Source organism: Tursiops truncatus, chromosome 2 (genome assembly GCF_011762595.2).
Source record: "Tursiops truncatus isolate mTurTru1 chromosome 2, mTurTru1.mat.Y, whole genome shotgun sequence".
Lineage (NCBI taxonomy): Eukaryota > Metazoa > Chordata > Mammalia > Artiodactyla > Delphinidae > Tursiops > Tursiops truncatus.
Genome location: NC_047035.1, coordinates 10,252,102 through 10,265,553, shown reverse-complemented (window position 1 = coordinate 10,265,553; position 13,452 = coordinate 10,252,102). Strand labels below are relative to the sequence as shown.

General features: G+C 41.2%; 1 protein-coding gene across 1 annotated transcript in view; it reads right to left on the bottom strand.

The window, feature by feature from the left end:
* The window catches only part of LOC101333068 (serpin A3-8-like), a 147,836-nt gene that overhangs the window by 74,573 nt on the left and 59,811 nt on the right, over positions 1–13,452 (bottom strand).

The window sequence follows — 13,452 nt, the reverse complement described above, 5'->3', positions numbered from 1 at the left end:
TCCTAAGCCTGGAGGGACCCTCGGGGGCTTGGATAAGGGGGAGTGTGCCAAGCATTTCCCATGCTCAATCAGCCCTGGAAGTCTGCCTGGCTCTCAGCTGTGTCCTACACCCTCAGAGGCCCCCTCTAGGTTGTGTTGGTACTGGGGACGTAGGAGGGAGGCTGGGGGAGAATAGGAGAGGCAGGTGGGAAGGGCCCTCCAGGACCAGAGGAGTGGGAGAGGAGCAGAGGGCATTTGTCCCACCCACTCGGGCCCAGGAAGCCTGCTCAGTTCTCAGGTGGGGTCCCCCACCCTCTGAGACCAGAGGTATGCCTGGGCCCTTTCTGTTGCTTTGAGCCTAAGCCCCAATCCCACCTCCCCAGGGCCTTTTCCAGCCATGTGGGTCCTAAGCATAGGCCCCACCCACCACCCAAACCTTGCCCCTGCCTAGGCCCCACAGTCCACAGTCAAGACATTTTCCACCTTTTTTTTTCTTCTCCTCTGTTTTTACTATTGTGGTTCTGTTTTGCCTTCTGGTTGTTGTTTCATCTATATTTTTATTTTTATATTCTTTCTAACATATCTGTTAGTTTCCTAGTCTAATTTTATTTTATTTATTTATTTATTTTTTGTGGTACACAGGCCTCTCACCATTGTGGCCTCTCCCACTGCGGAGCACAGGCTCCGGACGGGCAGGCTCAGCAGCCACGGCTCACGGGCCTAGCCACTCCATGGCATGTGGGATCGTCCCGGACCGGGACATAAACCTGTATCCCCTGCATCGGCTGTGGACTCTCAGTGGACTCTCAACCACTGTGCCACCAGGGAAGCCCTAATTTTATTTTTATTCTTTGTAATTGTTCTCCTTTTTCTTTCTTTTTTTGCCACCCCATGTGGCTTGCAGGATCTTGGTTCACGAGCCAGGAGTCAGGGCAAAGCCCCTTCAGTGGGAGCTCTGAGTCCAAACACTGGACTAGCAGTGAACCTCAGACCCCAGGGAATATTCACTGGAGTGAGGTCTCCTGGAGGTCCTCATCTCAGCACAAAGACCTAGCTCTACCCAACAGACTACAAACTCCAGTGTTGGAAGCCTGAGGCCAAACAACCAGTAAGACAAGAACACAATCCCACTCATAAAAAAAAGGAAAGAAAAAATGAGACAGCAAAAAAATATGTCACAGATGAAGGAGCAAGGTAAAAGCCTACAAGAGCAAATAAATGAAGAGGAAATAAGCAATCTACCTGAAGAAGAATTCAGAGTAATGATAGTAAAGATGATCTAAGATCTCAGAAAAGGAATGGAGGCACGGGTTGAGAAGATACAAGAAATGTTTAACAAAGATGTAGAAGAACTAAAGAACAAGCAAACAGAGATGAACAGTACAATAACTGAAATGAAAAATACAGCAGAAGGAATCAATAGCAGAATAGCTAAGGCAGAAGAATGGATAAGTGACCTTGAAGACAGAATGGTGGAAATCTCTGCTGTGGAACAGAGTAAAGAAAAAAGAATGAAAAGAAATCAGGACATTCTCAGAGATCTCTAGGACAACATTAAATGCACCAACATTCAAACTGTAGGGGTCCCAGAAGAAGAAGAAAAAGAGAAAGTGTCTGAGAAAATATTTGAAGAGATTATAGTCAAAAACTTCCCTAACATAGGAATGGAAATAGTCACCCAAGTCCAGGAAACACAGAAAGTCCCATACAGGTAAACCCAAGGAGGAACATGCTGAGACACATATTGATCAAACTAACAAAAATTAAATACAAAGAGAAAGTATTAAAAGCAACAAAGGAAAAGCAACATATAACATACAAGAGACTCCCTTTAAGGTTATCAGCTGATTTTTCAGCAGAAACTCTGCAAGCCAGAAGGGAGTGGCATGATATATTTAAAGTGATGAAAGGGAAGAACCTACAACCAAGAATACTCTACCCAGTAAGGCTCTCCTTCAGATTTGACAGAGAAATCATAAACCTTACAGTTAAGCAAAAACTAAGAGAATTCAGCACTACCAAACCAGCTTCACAACAAATGCTAAAGGAACTTCTCTAGGCAGGAAACACAAGAGAAGAGAACAAAAGAGGAAGGGAAGAAAAAAGACCTACAATAACAAACCCCAAACAATTAAGAAAACGACAATAGGAACATACATATCGATAATTACCTTAAATATAAATGGGTTAAATACACCAACCAAAAGACATAGAATGGCTGAGTGGAAACAAAAACAACAGACCTGTATATATGCTTTATAAAAGAGACCCACTTCAGACTTAGGGACACATATAGACAGAAAGTGAGGGGATGAAAAAATATATTGCATGCAAATAGAAATCAAAAGAAAGTTGGAGTAGCAATACTCATATCAGACAAAATAGACTTTAAAATAAAGACTGTTACAAGAGACAAGGATGGACACTACATAATGATCAAGGGTTCAATTAAAAAAAAAGACATAACAATTATAAATATTTATGCACCCAACATAGGAGCACCTCAATATATAAGGCAAATGCTAACAGCCATAACAGGGAAATCGACAGTAACACAATAATAGTGTGGGACTTTAACAACCCACTTACACCAATGGACAGATCATCCAGACAGAAAATTAATAAGGAAACACAAGTCTTAAATGACACATTAGACCTGATAGACTTGATTGATAATTATAGGACATTCCATCCGAAAGCAGCAGAATACACTTTCTTCTCAAGTGCACATGGAACATTCTCCAGGATAGATCACATCTTGGGTCACAAATCAAGCCTTGGTAAATTTAAGAAAATTGAAATCTATCAATCATCTTTTCTGACCACAACACTATGAGATTAGAAATCAATTACAGGGAAAAAAATGGTAGAAAATACAAACACATGGAGGCTAAAAAATATATTACTAAATAACCAATGGATCACTGAAGAAATCAAAGAGGAAATAAAAAAATACCTAGAGACAAATGACAATGAAAACACGATGATCCAAAGCCTATGGGATGCAGCAAAATCAGTTCTAAGAGGGAAGTTAATAGCAATGCAATCTTACCTCAAGAAACAAGAAAAATCTCAAATAAACAACCTATCTTACACCTAAAGCAACTAGAGAAAGAAGAACAAACAAAACCCAAAGTTAGTAGAAGGAAAGAAACCATAAAGATCAAAACAGAAATAAATGAAATAGAGACAAAGAAAACAATAGTAAAGATCAATGAAACTAAAAGCTGGTTCTTTGAGAAGATAAACAAAATTGATAAACCTTTAGCCAGGCTCATCAAGAAAAAAAGGGAGAAGACTCAAATCAATAAAATTAGAAATAGAAAAGGAAAAGTTACGACGGACATCACAGAAATACAAAAGATCATAAAAGACTACTACAAACAACTATAAACCAATAAAATGGACAACCTGGAAGAAATGGACAAATTCTTAGAAAAGTACAACCTTCTAAGACTGAACCAGGAAGAAATAGAAAATATGAATGGACCAATCACAAGCACTGATATTGAAAGTGTGATTAAAATTCTTCCAACAAAGAAAAGTCCAGGACCAGATGGCTTCACAGGGGAATTCTACCAAACATTTAGAGAAGAGTTAACATCTACCCTTCTCAAACTCTTCCAAAAATTTGCAGAGGAAGGAACACCCCCAAACTCATTCTATGAGGCCACCATCACCCTGATACCAAAACCAGACAACGATATCACAAAAAAAGAAAATTACCGGCAAATATCACTGATGAACATAGACACATAAAACCTCAACAAAATAATAGCAAACCAAATCCAACAACACATTAATGGGATCATACACCATGATCAGTGGAATTTCTCCCAGGGATGCAAGGATTTTCAATATTTGCAAATCGATCAATGTGATACACCACATCGACAAATTGAAGAATAAAACGCATATGATCATCACAAGAGATGCAGAAAAAGTGTTTTGACAAAATTCAAAACCCATTTATGATAAAAACTTTCCAGAAAATGGACTTAGAGTGAACCTACCTCAACATATTAAAGGTCATACATGACAAAGCCACAGCAAACATCATTCTCAATGGTGAAAAACTGAAAGCATTTCCTCTAAGATCAGGAACAAGACAAGAATGTCCACTCTTGCCAGTCTTATTCAACATAGTTTTAGAAGTCCTAGCCATGGCAATCAGAGAAGGAAAAGAAATAAAAGGGATACAAATTGGAAAAGAAGAAGTAAAACTGTCACTGTTTGCAGATAACATGATACTATTCATAGAAAATCCTAAAGATGCCACCATAAAACTACTTGAGCTCACCAGTGAATTTGGTAAAGTTGCAGGATACAAAATTAATGCACAGAAATCTCTGGCATTCCTATACACTAACAATTAAAGATCGGAAAGAGAGATCAAGGAAACAATCACATTTACCATTGCATCAAAAAGAATAAAATACCTAGGAATAAACCTACCTAAGGCGGCAAAAGACCTGTACTCAGAAAACTATAACATACTGATGAAAGTTATTAAAGATGACACAAACAGAGGGAGAGATATACCATGTTCTTGGATTGGAAGAATCAATATTGTGAAAATGACTATACTACACAAAGCAATCTATAGATTCAATGCAATCCTTATCAAATTACCAATGGCATTTTTCACAGAACTAGAACAAAAAATTTTACAATTTGTATGGAAACACAATAGATCCCGAATAGCCAAAGCAATCTTGATAAAGAAAAAGAGCTGGAGGACTCAAACTCCCTGACTTCAGACTATACTACAAAACTACAGTCATCAAAACAGTATGGTACTGGCACAAAAAACAGAAATATAGATCAATGGAACAGGATAGAAAGCCCAGAGATAAACCCATGCAGCTATGGTCACCTAATCTATGACAAAGGAGGCAAGAATATACAATGGAGAAAACAGTCTTTTCAATAAGTGGTGCTGGAAAAACTGGACAGCTAAATGTAAATGAATGAAATTAGAACACTTCTTAACACTATTCACAAAAATAAACTCAAAATGGATTAAAGACCTAAATATAAGCCTGGATACTATAAAACTCTTAGAGGAAAAACAGGCAGAACATTTTTGACATAAATTGCAGCAAGATATTTCTCAATCCACCTCCTAGATTAATGAAAATAAAAACAAAAATAAATAAGAGGGACCTAATTAACTTAAAATCTTTTTCAGAGCAAAGGAAACCATAAACAAAATGAAAAGACAACCCTCAGAATGGGAGAAAATATTTGCAAATGAAGCAACTGACAGGGAATTAATCTCCAAAATATACGAACATACAGCTCAGTATCAAAAGAACAAACAGCGCAATCAAAAAAATGGGCAGAAGATCTAAATAGACATTTCTCCAAAGAAGACAACAGGTAGCTAAAAAGCACATGAAAATGTGCTCAACATCACCATTAGAGAAATGAAAATCAAAACTACAATGAGTCATCACCTCACACTGGTCAGTATGGCCATCATCAAAAAATCTACAGACAATAAATGCTGGAACCCTCATCACTGTTGGTGGGAATGTAAATTGGTACAGCCACTATGAAGAACAGTATGGAGGTTCCTTAAAAAACTAAAAATAGAGCTACTACATGATCCAGCAATCCCACTCCTGAGCATATATCTGGAGAAAGCCATAATTCGAAAAGATGTATGTACCCCAATGTTCATTGCAGCACTATTTACAATAGCCAAGACATGGAAGCAACCTAAATGTCCATCAACAGAGGAATGGATAAAGATGTGGTGTATATATATACAATGGAATATTACTCAGCCATAAAAAATGAAATAATGCCATTTGCAGCAACATGGATGAACCTAGAGATTTTCATAGTGAGTGAAGTAAGTCAGACAGAGAAAGACAACCATCATATATGATATTGCTTATATGTGGAATCTAAAAAAAGGGGTACAAATGAACTGATCTACAAAACAGAAATAGAATTACAGATGTAGAAAACAAACTTATGGTTACCAGGGGGTAAGGGATAAACTGGGAGGTTGGGATTGATATATACACACTACTATATATAAAATATATAACTAATAAGGATCTACTGTATAGCACAGGGAACTCTACTCAGTACTCTGTAATGGCCTATGTGGGAAAAGAATCTTAAAAAGAGTAGACATATGTATATGTATAACTGATTCTCTTTGCTGTACACCTGAAACTAATGCAACATTTAGATCAACTATACTCCAATAAAAATTTTTTAAAAAGCTAATTTAAGTTTGTTAGTTTAATTAATATGGTTGTGTCTTTAGAGTTATCAACATTAAGTATAATACTTTTAGTGAACCCAATTTTAATATAAAATTTGTTAGCAAGAAATATAACTTGGTGTGATAAAATTTTCATAAGTAAATTAAATGTAAATGGGATGAGAGTTTTTAGGTGAACTCTAAGAATAATTGTGTATTTTGGTATAACTACTTTAAAATAATTTCACCAAATCTTTTGATAGCCTGAAAAAAAACTTGTTTTGTTTCAGAAACTATGCAAAATTCTTGGAAAAGTAATACATCCTGGTATAATGTTATCAGTCATAAATCTAGTTCCTTTCTTCCAATGTTGTGTCACAGAAATGCCAAATTTTCTTGTCAGTTTCATTATAACAAACTCTCAGATCTTAAATATTGGGTATTTTTAAGTCTTTTTTCATTTACAGAGAGTTATTGTTTACACTGCTGCTTTTACAAATATGTTTCACCTTCAGAGACATTCATAGGAAGGACTCCGATACTTTCTCTGGAGTATAGTTTTCTGATAAACTTTCAGATCATATCACTGAACTGGATAAGAGTTTACAGAACTCGAATGGAGAAACTGATGGCTTCATAAAACTGGGGAAAAAGATCAAAATCAAGAATTAAATTCATGGGAATGAGTGAACTGATGAAGATGATAATAATTTGTATGACTTTTTAGTTTAAATATTCCCTATTTTTTAATGTTTCATTCTACCAGATTTAAGGAACCCTCTTCTCTCAAGACATCTATGACTTGCAGCATTTTGATATTGTATAGCTTTGTAAGCAAAGATGAAACATTATTTTTTCTCCCCAGCTGAACTCTCCAGGACTCAGAAACTCTTAATGACTATTCTTATTTTCATGGCAATTTAGTCATTTACATAAATTCAAAATAATCTGCTCTCTTTAGAACAGGACACAATTGGAAAAACATTGATTTATTACCAAGGCTTTGTTTGGAATGCCATATTTAAGAGTATGCATAAATTCAGATATTACCATCCAGCTTTAAGGAACTAAGATTGACTTTATGTAGCCAACAATCCCCTTGGAAAAACAGTCTGGTGCTTTGCTTACAGGGTTCCCAGCTGTCTAATCAGGTGAGTAAGGAAGGTCACTTCCTGGCAATTGCAGGAAGCTCAAGATATTTGGGGGATCTCAAGAAGGGAGGGATTCACCTAAATCTATAGGTATTGCAGGCAAAGTCTGATGGCAAGTATATGACTTGGCTTTACTGGGCTTGAGAGGACCTTAAAGGTTCATTCTGAGATTCCTAATGAAAAGTTCCAGGAAAGCAGATTTAAAAGAGCTTATGTGATCAGTTGCTATTTTTGTTACACATAGATAAAGAAACAGGACAAGTTTATTGATCCCAGACTTATGTTAACTAAAAATTAATCTTAACTTGGCAATATTTGGTAGGATGAGGGTGATTTTAGAGAGAAAAATTATGTTTCAGTAATGTACCTTTGTGGATAATAGATTCTGGTGCTGTTAACTGTCTTTGATGTTTTGGTATTTACCTGTAAACTGAACTAGATCCTGAATTCTTCTAGTTTCCTCCAATATCTGGCTCTGACTCTCCAAAGTACAGTTTCCAGTTTTTCCTCTAATCTTTTTGACTTGGAATCATTGAGAAATAAAACTGCCCTTTTTCTGAAGCCAGGTAAGCTAAAATTGTACAGCTTGATATAAACCTCAGGGAAATCACCATAATAGCTCATGTATAGACAATCCTTGTGCCTGTTGCTGTATAAGTCACTCAGAACGATTACCTAAACGCACGATGCCATCATCAGAGACATTTTAAACCGCAAAAAGAGACTTAAACCTTGACATCTAGAAATCTTTTTCAGCTGGACTTGGTGCCTCATTTTAATCAAGATTGCAACTAGTCATGCTAATCATTTTTCTAATTTGTTCTCTGTTGGTTTTCAACTTCTTATGTTTTATATCTCCCACTGTTGTACTATGACAGCCTCCAAGGGAATAATGATAGTTTGACATCTGGAGGTGACTGATGACTCCCATAAGATTCCTCCTAATGGAGAGCCATGAATTTCTCCTCTATTGAGTGCTGCCTAAGACTTACTTCCTAGATGGCCCCTTATTGCTCAAATGTGGCCATAAGCTCTCTAAAAGCATGTCTCCTGCACAACCACCTCTTCTCCTCCTCCATGGGACATGATTCTCTGGGAATAAGTCTTCTCAGCACCAAAGAAGTCCACGCTGATGCCAAGTAAACAAATGGTTGATCACCAGTGCTTTCCCCCAAAAGATCTCGAACGCAAGGGGGAAATGTGAACGGAAAGTCAAGAATTCAGAATTGTGACTTATGCACGTCTCTGCTCAAATGGGTTCTGAACTTTGACCAATTATTTTCTTAATATCGACATCTAGAACATCTGCCCAGTCTTCAGACTCAAGATACATATCAGACCCTTATCCTAAAGTAATTTGTGACGACCTATCTACTTATTGGAACCTTACCCTTAAAAAATCATGACAACCTATCTCTTAAGGACAATGATTTCCTTTCTTTTGTCAAAGTCAATCAAAATTCTTGCCAGATAACATTAACAGCCTTGTGGGTTTTGTCTTTATAAGCTCCTGACTCTTTTTTTTTTTTTTTTTTTTTGAGGTACGTGGGCTTCTCACTGCTGTGGCCTCTCCCGTTGCGGAGCACAGGCTCCGGACGCACAGGCTCAGCGGCCATGGCTCATGGGCCCAGCCGCTCCGCGGCATGTAGGATCCTCCCAGACCGGGGCACGAACCCGTGTCCCCTGCATCACCAGGTGGACTCTCAACCACTGCGCCACCAGGGAAGCCCTAAGTTCCTGACTCTTTCTCTTCCTTGGAACACTCTTTTGGTTTTATCTGAATTGGTATCTTCCAAACCGCAATTCCTAAGACTCTAAAAAAACTCGTCTCGTTGCAGGCTTCTGTGTTTTCATAGTCAGCGCATTCTGCTCCCCTCAACCTGCTTAGGCTACTTGGCTGTGCCCCATCAGCCTGTAAGGTCTATATGAATACTTGGGGAGATTATCAGGAGACAGATTCCGTATTAGTAGGTCTGGAGTATGTCCCAAGAGTTTGCCTTTCTACAAGCTCTCTGTTGTTGGTCTGCAGACCACATTTTTTTTTTTTAACATCTTTATTGGGGTATAATTGCTTTACAATGGTGTGTTAGTTTCTGCTTTATAACAAAGTAAATCAGTCATACATAAACATATGTTCCCATATGTCTTCCCTCTTGCGTCTCCCTCCCTCCCACCCTCCCTATCCCACCCCTCCAGGCTGTCACAAAGCACCGAGCCAATATCCCTGTGTGTCAAAGCTCTATCCCTATGGGCAGGGGTATCTCTTAAGACCCAAGTATGCCATTAATTTCTCTTTTTTTTTCCCTTTTGTGTGGTCCAGAAATATTGCCAGGGTCCCCTGGACTCAGAGGAGGGAATATTCAAAAAAGATTGCTGACTCAGGGGGTAAATATCCTTCAGTGATCCTGTAGCCTCAGTGGCCTGTACAGAGACGACCTGGAGGGGACCGCTTCAAACATCCTCAGAGTTACTTGGAAAAAGTAGAAAAATTTTCTGCCTTCACACTGACTGGAGGTTCAGACTAAGTCATTTCAGTTTTAAGGAAAATGAAGGCTCTCCTGGGGCCAGAGAATTTGGGAACACTCAGGGGAAATGTTGGGCCAATGTTAGTAGTGATGCCTAACGTCCATTCTCATTTTCTCTCCCCTCCCAATTTCTAGCTAAGACATGGCACCCAATGTAGAATATTGACTGCACTGGGCAGCTTCCTTTGCAACTTTGCAATAGGTGTGACCATACGACCAAACTCTGGCTGGTGGAACAGAAGTGGAAATTACATAGACAACATCTAGAACATTCCATTCAAAGAAAAGGATGTGCTTTTGCCTTCCCCTCTTGTCCTTACCTGGAAGGTGGACACAGCAACGACCCATCTGGGACATGGCAAATAAACGTGAGGGATGGTGGAGCAACAAGATAGAAGAAGCCTGAGTCCTGACATGGTGGGACCACCATGTCAACCCACTGCCGGCATCTGGACCTACATGAGATGGAAATAAACTGCAGTCTTGTTTCAGCCACTATATTTTTGGATACTGTGTAGCTTAAAAATACATAACTATTCTGGAACTATTTGGTGTTTGAAAGGACATAAATTGTCATTTCAGGAAGGATGGGACCAAAATCTTCTTAGTCACATCAATGCTTTACCGTCAACAAATATTTACTAAGTAGTAAAAGAGGGAAGCGCTGTACAGCCCTCCAACCAAATCCTGTCCTACTAGAGCTTCCACTTAGTATTATTACACTTAATATTTATAGACACCTCGGTCAGGGAAATTTTGTACCTGCACTTCAGAGGCAAGGAGATTAATGTTGAGGGATTTACAGTAAATTGTTTGAGGTCACACCTGGTGAGTAGTACTTTCTTGATTCAGGTATTCAGGCTAAAGCCATACCCTCACCACTAAGCCAGTGGTTTCCAAACCATGCTTGGTGGAACCCCCAGGGGTCACAGAGGTCTGTCAAGAGTTGTCATGGAGGGAGGGTTGTGACTAAGAGGGATACAAGGGAAGGATTTTCCCTTGAGCTCTAGAAAGGCCTGGGATTAGCTCAAAGAGAAATCTAAGGAGACCTCAAGGCCAGGGATGAAGGTCAACCAGCTCTTAGGGTGAACCGATAGTGAGGGGGTAAGGACAAAGGCCCAGACACAGCAGGCCTCCAAAGACAGATGGCGCCAGAGACCAGAGAACCCTGACACTTGCGCTCTCAACACTCAGCACGGAGGCCTTCCGGCTCACACTCCCTCTCTGGGAATGTAAATCGAGCTGTAGAAAAAGCGCATTACCTATTAAACACATATCTGAGTTTGTGTTTGGACATTCCTATCACATACAGACAGGTGCACACACATACACAAATCAAAGCAGAGTGACTTATAAAAGAAACACAGCATAATGTTTGGTGGGGCTGTCCCAGAGAGACACAATTCTAGGGCATATTTCCCAATGTCCTTCTCTATATTCTCTGGGTTTTTATGTGGTTCTCAGTGAAGGTATCATAAACATGGGGAAAACTAACAAGACCAATATATTATTTTAAAGCTCAATAGTCAGGTATATTTTTCAATGTCCCTTATTTTTATATTCTGAGCTTTCACACATACTTAAATGAGCTTTCTTAACAGGAGAAAACACTCTCAAGGGAAATTTTTTTTATTTGTTTATTTTCAGTTTTCTTTTAAGAGGCAAAACGTTAGCGATTTCTGTAACAAGGTTGTTCAAATAGATGTAATAAATCCTGTTACCAGGAATGGTCATCGCCCATTTCCAGTCTGAGGACAGAACACTGTGCTGTCCCCGCAGACATCTCGCAAGCAGGGGAGGAGATCTTTGCGGGATAAATAGACAGCAGCACCCATGAGAATCCAGCATCCCGGGCAGGTGGCGGCTCTGGATCCACTCCCCACGTCCCGCTCTCCCAGGCAGTTAATCCGTGATGCTCCCACACTGAGAGCAAAGGGACCCCCTTTCCACGGTGGTTCTAGGACCCTGTACGGGGCCTGTGGAACGTGAGGCAGGAGGGAGGTGGGGGGACTTATGTCCGATGCTGGGAGTGTTCTGCCCCGTCTGAAGACCAGTCCTCTCTCTGGGTCTGTTTTCATCCTGCAAAGTGAGGGACATGCTACCAGGTCTTCTGGAATATTTCGGCCTTTGACTCTGTGGGATTCTGATTCGAGCCAGCTGTGCACCCCATACAGCTGTGCATCCACCGTCAGGGTCAGAACTTCCCGAGGGCCGTGCAGTGCCTCTCCTTGCCTGGCACAGGTGATGCTCTCAGAGAGCCGGGTGGATGGAATTAGTGCACAGTGTCCCTCTGGGCAGAGGCTGCGGGGCCTCTAGGGGAGTTTCCTGGGCTCCACGGCCCCTATAGGGTCCCCGGTCAAGCAGACAGGAAGGTGCGTCTGTCCAGCAACTGAAAAGACAGACTGCTCAGAAACAGAGCCAGCTCTCCAATCCAGCCAAATAACAAAGCACTATTTCTCCAGGAATAATTTTGGAGGAAAACGTTTAACTCTTTTTGAAAGAAACGACTGCATTGGCCCTGAGGAAACTAAAAGTTGGGGCAATTGATCGCCTCTGTCCCCAGGCTTGTCCTAAGACCTTTCCACTGGCCTCAGCTCAGCTCCCTCCCCTTCACTCCCCCTTCCTCACCCCTCTCATCCCTCTCCTCTGCATCTTTTCTCTCTCTCTTCCTCTCTCCTCCCCTCCCCCCCAGCAGTCCTTTCTCCTTTGAACTCTGAGATGAGGGGCCAGAGGCTGAAGGTAAGCAGTTCTGTTTGCTGAGGCCTCCAGCTTTGAGCTCAGCCTCTCCCGGACTTTCATGCAGTAGCTCTGTCCTCTGTCCCCTGTCTTCAGGGATCACAGCTCTGGCTTGTAGGGTCCTAGAGAGGGTGGCATGTGGAGGAGATGACACCTCTGGAACTCCTCTTATGAACCCAGCACCTTCATACTTTATGTCACCTGAGCCATTCAACATGGACAGAGATGGGACCTGAGGCTCAGAGAGGCTCAGTCACTTGTTTGTCACCACACAGCACTCACTAGTGGTCAAAATGGAATCCTTGTCCAGGTCTCTGGCACTCTGAGACCACGCTGCTTCTCCCCACTAGGAGGCCTTTACAGGTTTATGGTGGAATCAACCACCATGTGTCCACCTGCCAGGGGCTGAAGAGAACACTCTACCCTCCTTGTTCTTTACAGCAACACTGATCAGGGCCACCTAGGCTCCAGCGCTGGCCCCGCTGCGTGTGGGGGCCTCTCTCACTGAACCCTCACTGCAACGAGGTATCACAATGAGAGTGCCCCCCTAATGTCACACACTTGTCATCAAGAGGCCAGGAGAGGTGCTGTGTCCTCTAAGTCCAGGGCTCCATTCTGGGGGGCAGACACGGGACATAGTGGAAACGGAGGCCCTGCTGCCTAGTCCCCTCTGACGGTGGCTGCTCTCCCAGCAGGAGGGGGATGGGTTCTCACTGGACAGCACCTCACACCCATCACCAGCTCCCCCCTGGAGCCAGGCAACCCAGGCTTCTCAGCCTCGCTCCTCTACTTCCTTGCTGGGTGACCTTGGAAAAGCCCCTTTCCCTCTCTGTGCCCA